Consider the following 12,088-nt stretch of genomic DNA (forward strand, 5'->3'; position numbering starts at 1 on the left):
GTGACCTGTATGAAGTAAATTGGTTCCTAGTTGGACATATGTCCACATTACAAAGCCCACCGCCACAACTTGCACCTTGTTTTGCAGTTTGAGAAGGGAGGCTAAGAATTAAATTAGACTGGAGATTGAATTATCCTTTCACTTCTAGAAGCAGCTAAACCCTTGCTGGAAGATGAGGTGAGATCAGCCACCTTTGCATCCCATAGAATCATTTAGTAAATGCCAATTAATTACACATGCTAACACATTGATAGAAAAGGGCACTGCACAGGAATCGCTCGTTTAACTGTCAGAGCCTTTATTACTGATAGTGATGCATGATAATGAGCTCAGCTTGATTGTCAGATCTCAGATTGGATTTGTAAGTGGACATGGGGGGCAGGGGATAGCTCAGTGGTTTGAGCATTGGCCTGCTAAACCCAGGGTTGTGAGTTCAATCCTTGAGGGGCAAAAATTGGGGATTGGTCCTGCTTTAAGCAGGGGGTTGGACTAGATGACCTTCTGAGGTCCCTTCCAACCCTGATACTCTATGGTCAGGGCAATTTTGTATTTGTACTGAGCATATTCGATATGGGAAACCAAGGAGGACTTGATCTGCGGACCATTGAAGTGAATGGGAATCTTTCGGGGCCTGAGACAACATACTTTCCTGAGTAGAACTGCCTTGTGAGGCACGTTGCCAAGGCCCTGTGGGAGCACCAGTGCTGCCACAGCTTCAGCCTGTGCCTCTGTCTGCTGGCTGAAAAACCACGGGCACTGGCTTTTCCCTTTGGCCGGGGGTGCTTAAGCCCCACTCAGCCCCAGGCCCTGCCCCCACTCCATCCCTTCCCCAAGGCTCCACCCCCACCCCCTCCCCTGAGTGCACCCTGTCTCTGCTTCTCCCCCTCTCTTCTAGCACCTCCGGAATACCGCAGAACAGGCGGGAGACACTGGCAGGGAGGGGGAGGAGCTGATTTGGCAGGGCCGCCGGCAGGCGGGAGGCACTCAGGGGGAAGGGGAGAAGCTAGACCTAGAATAATAATAAAATGAACAAAATCTTTCATGTTCTAAGCAAGTGAAATAGTTACAGCAAATAGTTCTGGAAAAGGGGAACCTTTATCATAAATTTCTATAGACAATAATTGAGACAAAACCAATAAAAAGTTCTATAGAAAGTGCCCTCAAAAGCTATAGGACTAAATAGGAAATAAGGCCCTTTCTTGAAATCAGGATAATTGTTGGACCAACAAAATTAAACATCTTTTCAGCTCTGCACATCCAAGTCATGTTTACCGTACAATGAGCCTGGTCATTGTGTCTTGCTGACCACATAGGCGCTCTCAGTGTTTTCAGCCACTGATACACTTTGTTCTGGTCTATTCTTGGGATTATGCTGAAAGCTATATGAAAAGTGTTTGTTTGAATGGCAGTAAGGATGTGTTAATGGCCTTCAATAATCCAACATTATCAGGCAGAAGTGCCAACACTTCTTGGCAATTGGAGGCCAGATAACGATTGCCCTCTTGGATGCTAATTGCTTAAACCTAGACACCAGCTGGCAAATAAGAGTCCTACAAGGAACAGAAAGTCATTATAAATGGCATGATAGATCAGTTCAATATGCTGAAGCAAAGTTGGCCAAAATGAAAAGTTCAGATCCAAACTTTCATGTGGGTGATCAGAATCTTTTATTATTATCGATCATGTGTATAATGGGCCCCCTTGTGTTAGGCACTGTACAAATTCAGAGTAGTAGCGGGTCCCTGCTCCAAAGAGCTTACACTCTCAATAGACAAGACTGAGACAGGGTGGAGATAGGCTTAGAATCCGCAAGCAAAGTGAACAATATGATGGCAGCAAACATCATGTATGTTCCACTCTTGGGGGAGGGGGGAAGGAGGAGGAGTTACCTGAATCTGAACTCACATTAAATGTTTCCTCACACTATCATTATGTCAATCAAGTCAGTATACACACTTCAGTTTAAAAAAGACGTCAGGGCGACTGTGATCCTATTGTTCTGTTTTTGAGAGAGTGGTGTGAGCAAAACAAAATATTGCAGCAATCACCTTTAAATAAAACTAAAAGAAAGAAAGCCCTACCGTACATATGGGAGACACATGTCAATAGGTATGTGAGGAGGACTGTTGAGGCTCTCTGCAGAAATGAGGAAATGACTGAAAAAATTGTAGTTAACTCTGTGAAAGACTAGCAATTCACAACATACATGTTATTAAAAATCAAGCTATTAATCAAACGGTGTCTGTCCAGCCTTTAAATCACTTTCAAGACTTTAATAATCTGGGGCCTGACACAGGATGCATGAAGTCTCCCTACAGGCAATAAGGAGACTCACTAAAACATAAAAATGTATCTACATCCTCCTCTGAGTCAATAATTATCCCTGAACTGGTGTATAGCAGACGGTTTCTTTATTGGCTGCCGAAGAACACAGACAATCTCTACTGAAGGTCAAAGAATAATACACGGGCTATTTGTGTTTTTGTTCATTGTATTAACAGACATTTATACAGTAACTCTCTGGGGCAGGTTTCAGAGTAGCAGCTGTGTTAGTCTGTATTTGCGAAAAGAAAAGGAGTAGTTGTGGCACCTTAGAGACTAACAAATTTATTTGAGCATAAGCTTTCGTGAGCTACAGCTCACTTCATCTGATACACAGAGATAAGAACTATAGTGCCTTGTCTGGACTAAGCTGGCACCTGTTTGTAAAATCTATCTCGTATACGCTGTTCTTAGCAATGAAGACATAGCTTTGAAATTAGTGGAGTTTCTCCAGATATATTTCAGTGTACACAGTCATCAGAATTTGGACCATTGCACTCATGGAGAAGTTTATTTTGACTCCTCACCATGCAGTGTGGATATATATTTAATGATTATTGCTCCGCTGTTCTTTTTCATTCATCCTTTAAGAGCCTTCCCCTACTGGGCTACATCACCGATTTGTCACCAAATAGTCCTCTGTCATGATAGATTCCAGTATTTATGGACTAGTCTCCAGTCCTGGGTAGAAGGGAAGGTTGTATCTTTACACCCACAGTAGTTCAGAATTCAGAGGCAAAGAATCTGAATTCATTCGTGAAATGTAGGAATTGTTTTGGTTCTTGAATTATGTCCAAGGAAGATCTTCAGGGAATATGGTGTGGATATTTTTACTTCAAATAAATAAAAGATTAATATTAATTCTGGGCCAGTTTTTCTCTCATATTTGAACAATACCTCACTCCACAAATAGTCCCATTCATTTCACTCGTACTACTCATGGAGTAAGGTACTACTTACTGAGCCAGATCCTCAGATAGTGAAAATTGGCAAGGCGCCATTGAAATCAATGGTCCTATGACCATTTTCCGTAGCTGAAGATTTGGCCTGATATGAGTAAAAGTATCAGAACCTATCAATTTGTGATTTGTTTTGATGTGTTCTATGTCAGTTTAATCTGTAAACACTTTCTTTGGTGTCTAGGCTGGTTACTGGATCTGTGGAGGTAAGTGTGGCGATCCATGAGTTTCTTGTATATAGTTGTTTGTGTGATTCCATTGTTGAAGCTGATCATGGTATCAAAGAAGTTGGTGCCAGTGTGGGAGTGTTCTAGAAAGAGATCAATCAATGGGTGTTGGTTGTTGAAGTTGTGGTGGACATCTATGAGGCAATTTAGGCCATCTGTCCAGAGGATGAATGTATCATTGACTTTTCTCAGGTATATCACTGATTTCATGGTGCATTTTTCCAGAAATTCTTCTTTGAGGTGGCTCCTCACGAGGTTGGCCTCCTGGGGAGGCACCCTAGTACCCATGGCAGTTCCCATGGTTTGGACAAAGTGTTTGTTGTTGAATGTAAAGCTGTTATGGGTGAGGATGAGATGGATGAGCTTGGCGATATATTTGGGGAGGATATCTGAGTGTTGTCCATTGTCTTGTAGATATTTGGGGCAGGCAGCCATGCCGTCTTGAGAGGTATTGGTGTACAGGAAGGTGACATCCACTGTGGCAAGGGTAGAGTTCTGAAGGAGATAGTTAATATTGCAGAGTTTCTGGAGGATGTCAGTTGTATGCTGGAGAAAACTGACCCTTTGTGTGGTGAGCTCTGTGTAAGCTTGAAAGTTTCTCTCTCACCAACAGAAGTTAGTCCAATAAAAGATATTACGTCATGCACCTTGTCTCTATAATATCATGCTATTGTGTTTTAAATGGAACTCCAAAAAGATCTGCTTAAAACTCAATGGTATCAGGTAGGTCCAAGAAACTAAAACCTAACCGTGTGTGTAAAAGCAAAAACATTAGATTTCTTTTAATACTAAATCCTCTTTAAAAGCCAAGTAACATATATATGTAAATGGCAGTTGGAGGCAGCACGCTTCTGGGTTCAGAAGAATTGTTACATTTGGATAGCAATGGTGCCTAATTGAATTTCCCCTACGCCAAATGAAAAAGGATTTCAAACCAGCAAAATATAAAAGGACTATTCCATTTTCTTAAGGTTATTTGCCATACCCATCACTGAGTGTCAGGGCATGAAGTGAAAAGTAATTTAATAAAGGCCACTCTTGTTATTGAAAAGTAAATAATGCTTTTTATAGAGCAAGCTGCAGAAACATTTCCCAGGAGGAATTCTCCACTGCATGCTTACTGAGTGCATGAGTTAAAAATAAGACTTTCTGTACAGCTCTCAAGTGTGCATATTCTGAGAAAATAGGGAAATGTAATTGTCACGCTGTCTGGAGTGGTTCATGACTGTGAGGGCCAACCTCAAGGCAGACTGCAAAGAATTAGGGCAGAGATGCCAAAGTGGTTGTGTGCTCTATAATTAGATTTCACCAACCCAGTAAAAGCACTATAGCAATCTTACCATGGAGTCAGACAGTCCGCTTGGACATTCCAGTCTATCTTGCCACCCACACAAGCTGGACTTAGTGATAGTTGGTTACAATACATCAAAGGCCACAAAATATTCAGGTTGCTCCCAGTCCCAAGAGACCAGTCACTTACCTCAGGTCAATTTGCATCTTAGACCTCACACTAAAGACAACATTTGGAGCCAGTCCTATAGTAAACTAAGGATTTATTAACTAAGAAAAGAAATGAGAGAGTCATTACAGGGTTAAAGCAGGCAAACGTATGCACACAAGTGAGTTACAGTCTATGGTTTTAAAAGATGACAGAGCTGTGGTAGGTTTCAGAGTAACAGCCGTGTTAGTCTATATTCGCAAAAAGAAAAGGAGTATTGGTTAGTCTCTAAGGTGCCACAAGTACTCCTTTTCTTAGAGCTGTGGTAATGTGTCATCTCTGAATATCTTTTAGGGCTAGCCCAGGTTGACCCTGGGGATCTCTGCTTCTGTGTCATAGCTCCAGCCCTGTGAAAGTCCAAACAGCAAAAGAGATTAAATATCTTCTTGTCAGCTATTTTTCTTTCCTTCTTCCGGTATTCAGGCTGATGGGATAAGCCCTTTTGCAGGTAGCCTCTTCATGGGTGCGTTGGGCAATGAACAAAGTCTTTGTATTGTAATGTCCCACAGTGGCCCATTTAGTTTTGATAGCCTTCCGGTAAGCAGGAGACAATCCCTCCTGACAAGTTCACAGGTTTAGAACAAACATTTTTACAGTTATAAAGCAAAAACTTTAATATTAGCACATTATAAAGATATAAATGGGATTATATAATATAATCCCATTCATACCTTTATTATAATATTATATTATTGTATAAATGGGATAAAGATATATTAGCACATGATAAAGATAGAAATGGGATTACTACATGCAGCATCTTACAGGCATTTCATAATGTCTAAACATATTGTTAAATCTTCAATTGCCATCTTAACCACGCTAACACACAGGTGAAATAGACTGGTTTCCAGCAATTAATTTGTCAGTGCTTGGCTGAGGCCTAGAGCCTTGCCGGGAGTTGGCACCTGGTTTGCCAGCATCACAGTACAGTGGAACCTCAGAGTTATGAACACATTGGGAATTGAGGTTGTTCAGTAACTCTGGAATGTTTGTAACTTTGAACAAAACAATGTGGTTATTTCAAAAGTTTACAACTGAACATTGACTGACTTAATACAGTTTTGAAACTTTTCTGTGCAGAAGAAAAATGCTGCTTTCCCTTTATTTGTTTTTTGTAGTTTACATTTAATACAGTACTGTACTATATTTGCCCTTTTTGTTGTTGTTCGTTGTTGTCATTGTCTCTGCTGCTGCCTGATTGTGTACTTCTGGTTGCACACTCCTACTTGTTAGTTATTTTTAATCATTTCTACAGCATATATTGCCATGGCAGCTAAACGGGTCTGTGTCAAAGTTCCTTGTGACTAAAACTTGGTACAAAAAGAGAACATTTTTTGTGAAAATTTTTGGAAATGTCAGTCCTTTTCACTCTGCAGGATTCAAAAAGGAATGATTTTTCATTCAACATATTTTGCAAACTTTTTTTCACGTATTTTCATTTTTGAAATGTTTCAGGTTTCCTTTTGTCTCCCTTTTTTCTCTCCACTTCACCCCAGCTTTCTTTTTTCCAATTTGCTGGTGAAAAAATGAGGAAAAAGAAGAGGGGGGAAGGAAAAATTATAAACCAAAAAAGGACAATTCTTTTTTTAAACAAAGAGAAAATTTTGAAAGAAATTGTAAAACTTTCTGATCTAAGGCCACTTTTCAGCCCCACAAAATCATGCAACATGTTTTAAAATGTAGCTCTACCTGTGAATTATACGTAGAAGAGATGAATGAGGTTTTTAAGGTTAAGATTAGATTCTTAGGGAGCAAATTCTGACATTATTGTGGTTTTCATAGTCAGAACTGGAGACAAGGTAAGTTTAGGAATATTATGGTATTGAAATGCACTAGAGAGCTGAGCTGAGCAGTTTCTAGTTCTTCCTAATAGTCCATATACAGCTGTTGGGTTGGAATTTGATGCCAACTCTAACACTATCACCACTGATAGTGATCCTTCTGGTAATGATGCTGCACCAGAAGCTCTGACTGAATTGATGCTATTAGATGCCTGTGTACTGATAAAAAGAACAGGAGTACTTGTGGCACCTTAGAGACTAACAGATTTATTAGAGCATAAGCTTTCGTGGGCTACAGCCCACTTCATCGGATGCATAGAATGGAACGTATAGTAAGACGATATAGATAGATAGATAGAAATAGAGATATATACATACAGAGAAGGTGGAAGTTGCCATACAAACCGTAAGAGGCTAATTAAGATGAGCTGTTATCAGCAGGAGAAAAAAACTTCTGTAGTGATAATCAAGATGCCCCATTTAGACAGTTGACAAGAAGGTGTGAGGATACTTAACATGGGGAAACATGTAGCCCACGAAAGCTTTATGCTCTAATAAATTGGTTAGTCTCTAAGGTGCCATAAGGACTGTTCTTTTTGCCGATACAGACTAACATGGCTGCTACTCTGAAACCTGTGTCCTGATAGTTTCCTTAGGGCTTGATTATGAGCTGCATGATGTGCTTGCGTATGGGACGGTGGGGCAATAAGAATTCTCCCCTGCTCTTTTATGTTCTTGCACAAGCTGCATGGATTTGGGCCCAGACATGCTGAGGAAAGTAGGTGCTTCCTCCTTTCCCAGTACAAGGGGACAGAGAATGGACAGGAATGGGTGGAGCCAGGGCTTCCTTTTCTCCCAACTCACTGGCCAGCACAGCTGAGCTAGTGCAGAGCGGAGTAAAATGTTGCTCATAGCGGCCAAGTGTAAATGGTCTCCTTGGAGAAAAGGAAAAATAGGGAGGGAGGGAGGGAATTGTACTTCTGAGGGTGTGTCTGAGTCCCATTGTCTCCTGAGTGGTACTGCTTACACACCACACCACTTGATCATGGCTGTGCCTAAAGGCAAAGTATGACCTTTAATGACCATCAAATGGAAACAGGCATGAGGGTCTCTCAGAGTTTCTGAAATGCATGTAACAATCACATGGGTTTCAGGCCAGATTTTCAAAAGAGCTCAGCAGCCAACAGTTTCCACTCTTCCATTTTGCCATTACTTTCAGTGGGAGCTGTTGGATAGCTCAGCTCTTTGGGAAATCTGCCCGGGAAGGTCTGTATTTTTCCACGAATAAATTCAAAAATCACTTGTGACAAGCCCGAATCCTGAGCTCCTTACTGGCAAATGTGTGTGTGTTGGGGGGGGGAGGGGAAGTGCTGTCTCTTTAAGCAGAGCACCAGAGGCCTGAATGCTTTTTCAGCCAGCAGCAGCTGCTGTGGGCAGCACTCACTGCTGAGCCAGCAGCCGCAGACAGGCTCCCGCTGTGTTGCCCGACCCCAGCTCAGTGGTGACTGGGTACGTGGGCGGGGGAAGGGGAACACCCTGACGTTAGCCCCCGCAGCCCCTCTCTGTGCTGGCTCCCAGTCCAAAGCAGCTTGGCCAGGGGTGGCTCCATGTGCAGGGGGAGACAGCAATAGAGCAGAGCATTGGGAGGAGAGGCACCCCTGCTCCAGAGGCACGCAACAGCACCCCGCTGAGCACGGTACCCTTGTGTGTGATTAATGCTGGTTTTTAAAAAACTGTTAATTTTTTAAAAGTTAATCACATGCATTAGCTGTGATTAATTGACAGCCCTAATTATTATTTTTGATTGCAAATGTTTGCACTCTAAACAAGATTTTTAAAAAGATGCAATCTACAAGTTGAAGAATGAAGGGGCATACCACTGTTTAGCATATCTGGCACCTAAATACTTTGCAACACCACCCACAACACTGCCACGCGAACACCTGTTCTCACTTTCAGATGTCATTGTAAATAAGAAGCAGGCAGTTTCATGCCCCGTAAATGCACACAAACTTGTTTGTCTTTTCAATTGGCTGAACAAGAAGTAGGACTAAGTGGACTTGTAGGCTCTAAAGTTTTACGTTTTCTTTTTGGCTGCAGTTATGTAAAAGAAAATAATTCTATATTTGCAAATTGCACTTTCATGATAGAGATCACACTTCAGTACTTGTATGAGGTGAGAAATACTATTTCTTTAACTTTTTTTACAGTGCAAATATTTAATCAAAATAATATAAAGTGAGCATGGTATACTTTGCATTCTATGTTGTAACTGAAATGTAAAAAAAATCCAAACATTTTTATAATAAATTTAAATTGGTATTCTATTATTGTTTATCAGTGTGATTAAAACTGTGATTAATCACGACTAATCTTTTAATCTAGTTAATTTGTTTTACGTTAATTGCTTGAGTTAATTGCAATTGACAGCCCTCATCTGAACAGAAATCAGAATAAATCAGAATACATGAGACAAGCCTAGCAGTTCAGGGCAGAGCATCCCTAATTCTGATTATGTTAAAACAGACTCACTTCTGACATCCCATAATTATTGCATCCAGGGTTTGCAACACACTTTATTGCAGCTGTAAAACAAAATTAGATTTAACCCCTCCAAACGGTTCAGTGCAAATTTGTGCTCCTTCCAACAGTTTTAATGGGATAATGTTACCGAGACCCTGTTATCCACATTACTGTCATTTGAACTATTACTGGCAGAATAGTTCCCTGCACTCTTCTATTTGCCATTAATCTTGCTTCCTACTTGATTGTGGTTCTCTCAGTTCACTCGCTCTGCCAGCTGAATTCCAACATGTTCCCAATCCTTGCAGAAACACTCTAGCCAGAGGGCCATCCTCTTTCTAAAACTGACCAGCATGTTTTAGAAGTGTCCGCAGGCATATTATGTTCAGATCTTGTCATCACCATTTGTGGTCGGGACAAACATTTTCCTCCATCTGTCTCTGTTCTTTCAATAGATGAATGTTGATATACCAGATTTTTTTTATTCTTCCAAGTGGAGGCAGCAGAACCCGGGGGTAGAAGGGGGCTAGTGCCCCCTCAATGGAAATACTGGGCATGGGGCTGATGTACATTTCCACCCCCATGATATCTCGTGGAGGTGAGAGTGGGAGGAAGGCCTGGAGCGGCTGCCGTGGCACAGGAAATCAGGCCAGCTTCCAGGAAGTGGGTGGGAACAGTTCTCCTCTTTTCCTGGCTCAGCTACTGAGTGACCTCTGGCACGTCACTGCCCCTTTCTGTGCTTCAGTTTAGCCACCTGTAAAATGGGGCTGGTGCTATTGACCTCCTTTACAAAGCGCTTTATGACCTACTGATGAAAAGCAGTGTATAAAAGCTAGGTATTATTATTCTCCTCCTAGAGGGTCTGGATGTTGGAAACCTCTGCTATATTCCGGACCGGAAAAGAGTTTGCTTGGGTGAAATGTTCCCAGATGGAGGAAGAGGAAAGCAGATTGCAGGATCAGGGTCTTAACCTGTTTACCTAGTCTTGGAAAATGCATAATTCTCAAATGTTACCAGGTTATTCCTCTTTCTTCTAATTTCATTTCTCTTTGGATTCTCTAACCCTCTCGGAGAAGCTACATGTGTTCACTTAATGGCAAAGATTTTATAAAAAAACTGACCTTTCTACTTCAACATGTGAGTAGTCCCATTGGCTTCAGGGGGTGTTAACTCTGCGCTTAGCTTTAAGCACATGAGAAATCTGCCTTTCATAATTGGGATTTTTATTGCAGTTTGGTTTTCTGGTTAAATTCTGCCCCAAACTCCTTGCATCCAGAGCATAAAGACAGATGAGTGAAGCTGTAAAGTTTGGATTTGCTGGATTTAAAGGGAACCAGACTGTAACACACTTGATTTATATTTATGGAAAAATTCAGTGGAGACATTGAGATCTGTTCCCAGGATGAGACAAAATAAACAGGCCAGCAACTCAACAATTAAAGAAACCATGTAAATTATTTTAAAACTTGCTCTGAGACAATAAAATGCATCATTTAAAACAGTCTTGCTGTTTTCTAGTTTCATTTTGAAATACAATTTAATCGTAAAAGCTTTTCTAATTACAAATTTAAAATGTATTAACTGTAAAATCACTCCTTTTCTTTTTGCGAATACAGACTAACACGGCTGCTACTCTGATAACTGTAAAATTATGGTTATTTAACATTTTTAAAGAAGGAATCTTTAAAAGTTTTGCATTCTAACTATAAAAGTTGGGTTTGCATAATAAAGCTAGAGTAAGAACTAAATGTTTGTCTAGAATGCACTTCCCTGATTGTAAATATTTATAAAACTGGAATAAAATGTAATTATTCACTTTGGTATGTTCAAACTTAACTGAATAAGAACCCAACTTGTGAATTCTGGGAGACTGCTATGTTACAAAACAGCTACAGAGCATGACCTGCCCTACTAAGGATATCATAGTCTTAAATCTAACTGCAAGTTGTTTGTTTTGCAGTTGCTGTCAGTTCTTACTTTTCTTTTTGTTGGCGGCAGTCTGAGCCATACAGTATGCTCAGTGATATCTCATATAATGGCACTAGGCTTAACCCATGTTGCCACTAAAAGTAGCTTGTGAAGGTAGCTTTGGAGAACAGCCGTGGGTTATGGAACAATTAACCTCTAAGTCACTGGTTCGAATCTAGATCAGAGTGACCACACAAATCATTCCCATATGATGACTTTTCTCTAATTTATGGCAAATGAGTCTAAGAGACAAAAAACAATAGCACAGTGGCCGTTGGTGATGGTTGCGGTGGTCTCAACAAAAAGGCCCCGGATTGCATAGGTAGTGGAAACAGGACTACAGTCTCATGTGAAGTGTTTTGGGAGAGTGGCACACTTTGATGACAGAATATTGGGAATCTTGCAATGTTTATAATCTAGGTGTTCCGAGCACAGAGGGCTTCTGTAGACAGTCTGTAGCATCTTTCACAAAAGCTACAGTTTATTGTGATTGGGGGTTGGGTTTTGGCTTGAGGGTGAGCAGCAGATGTTAAGTTTATTTTTGTGTTGGATAATATCTTTCATTTTTGGCAAAGATGCCTAGCGACTAAGAGAGGTGCATTTTTGTTATGTACTAATTGTAAATCTAAGTAAAATCTAAGTAACTGTGCCTAGATTTTGGCTGTTTTCTGCCTGCTGTTCAGTGTTAGACTTGTTGATTTGTGTGGCATTAAGTGCTGTAGAGATTTTGACCTTCATATAAATTAAATTCAGCTGAAGACTTGATGACCACCCTGTAAATTGGACTTTTTAGCCATTCTTTGTTGT

At 40.8% G+C, this 12,088-nt stretch overlaps 1 protein-coding gene across 2 annotated transcripts in view; it reads right to left on the minus strand.

The window, feature by feature from the left end:
* Window positions 1-6,034: 6,034 nt before the first annotated feature.
* EDN3 (endothelin 3) overlaps window positions 6,035-12,088 on the minus strand; it is a 51,402-nt gene continuing 45,348 nt past the window's right edge. For both annotated transcript variants that reach the window (XR_007352723.2, XM_048820508.2), the window contains one exon: window positions 6,035-6,524. The gene's annotated coding sequence lies outside the window, so the exon portion shown is untranslated. The remainder of the gene's footprint in view (window positions 6,525-12,088) is intronic.

This window comes from Caretta caretta, chromosome 13 (assembly GCF_965140235.1).
Source record: "Caretta caretta isolate rCarCar2 chromosome 13, rCarCar1.hap1, whole genome shotgun sequence".
Classification (NCBI taxonomy): domain Eukaryota; kingdom Metazoa; phylum Chordata; order Testudines; family Cheloniidae; genus Caretta; species Caretta caretta.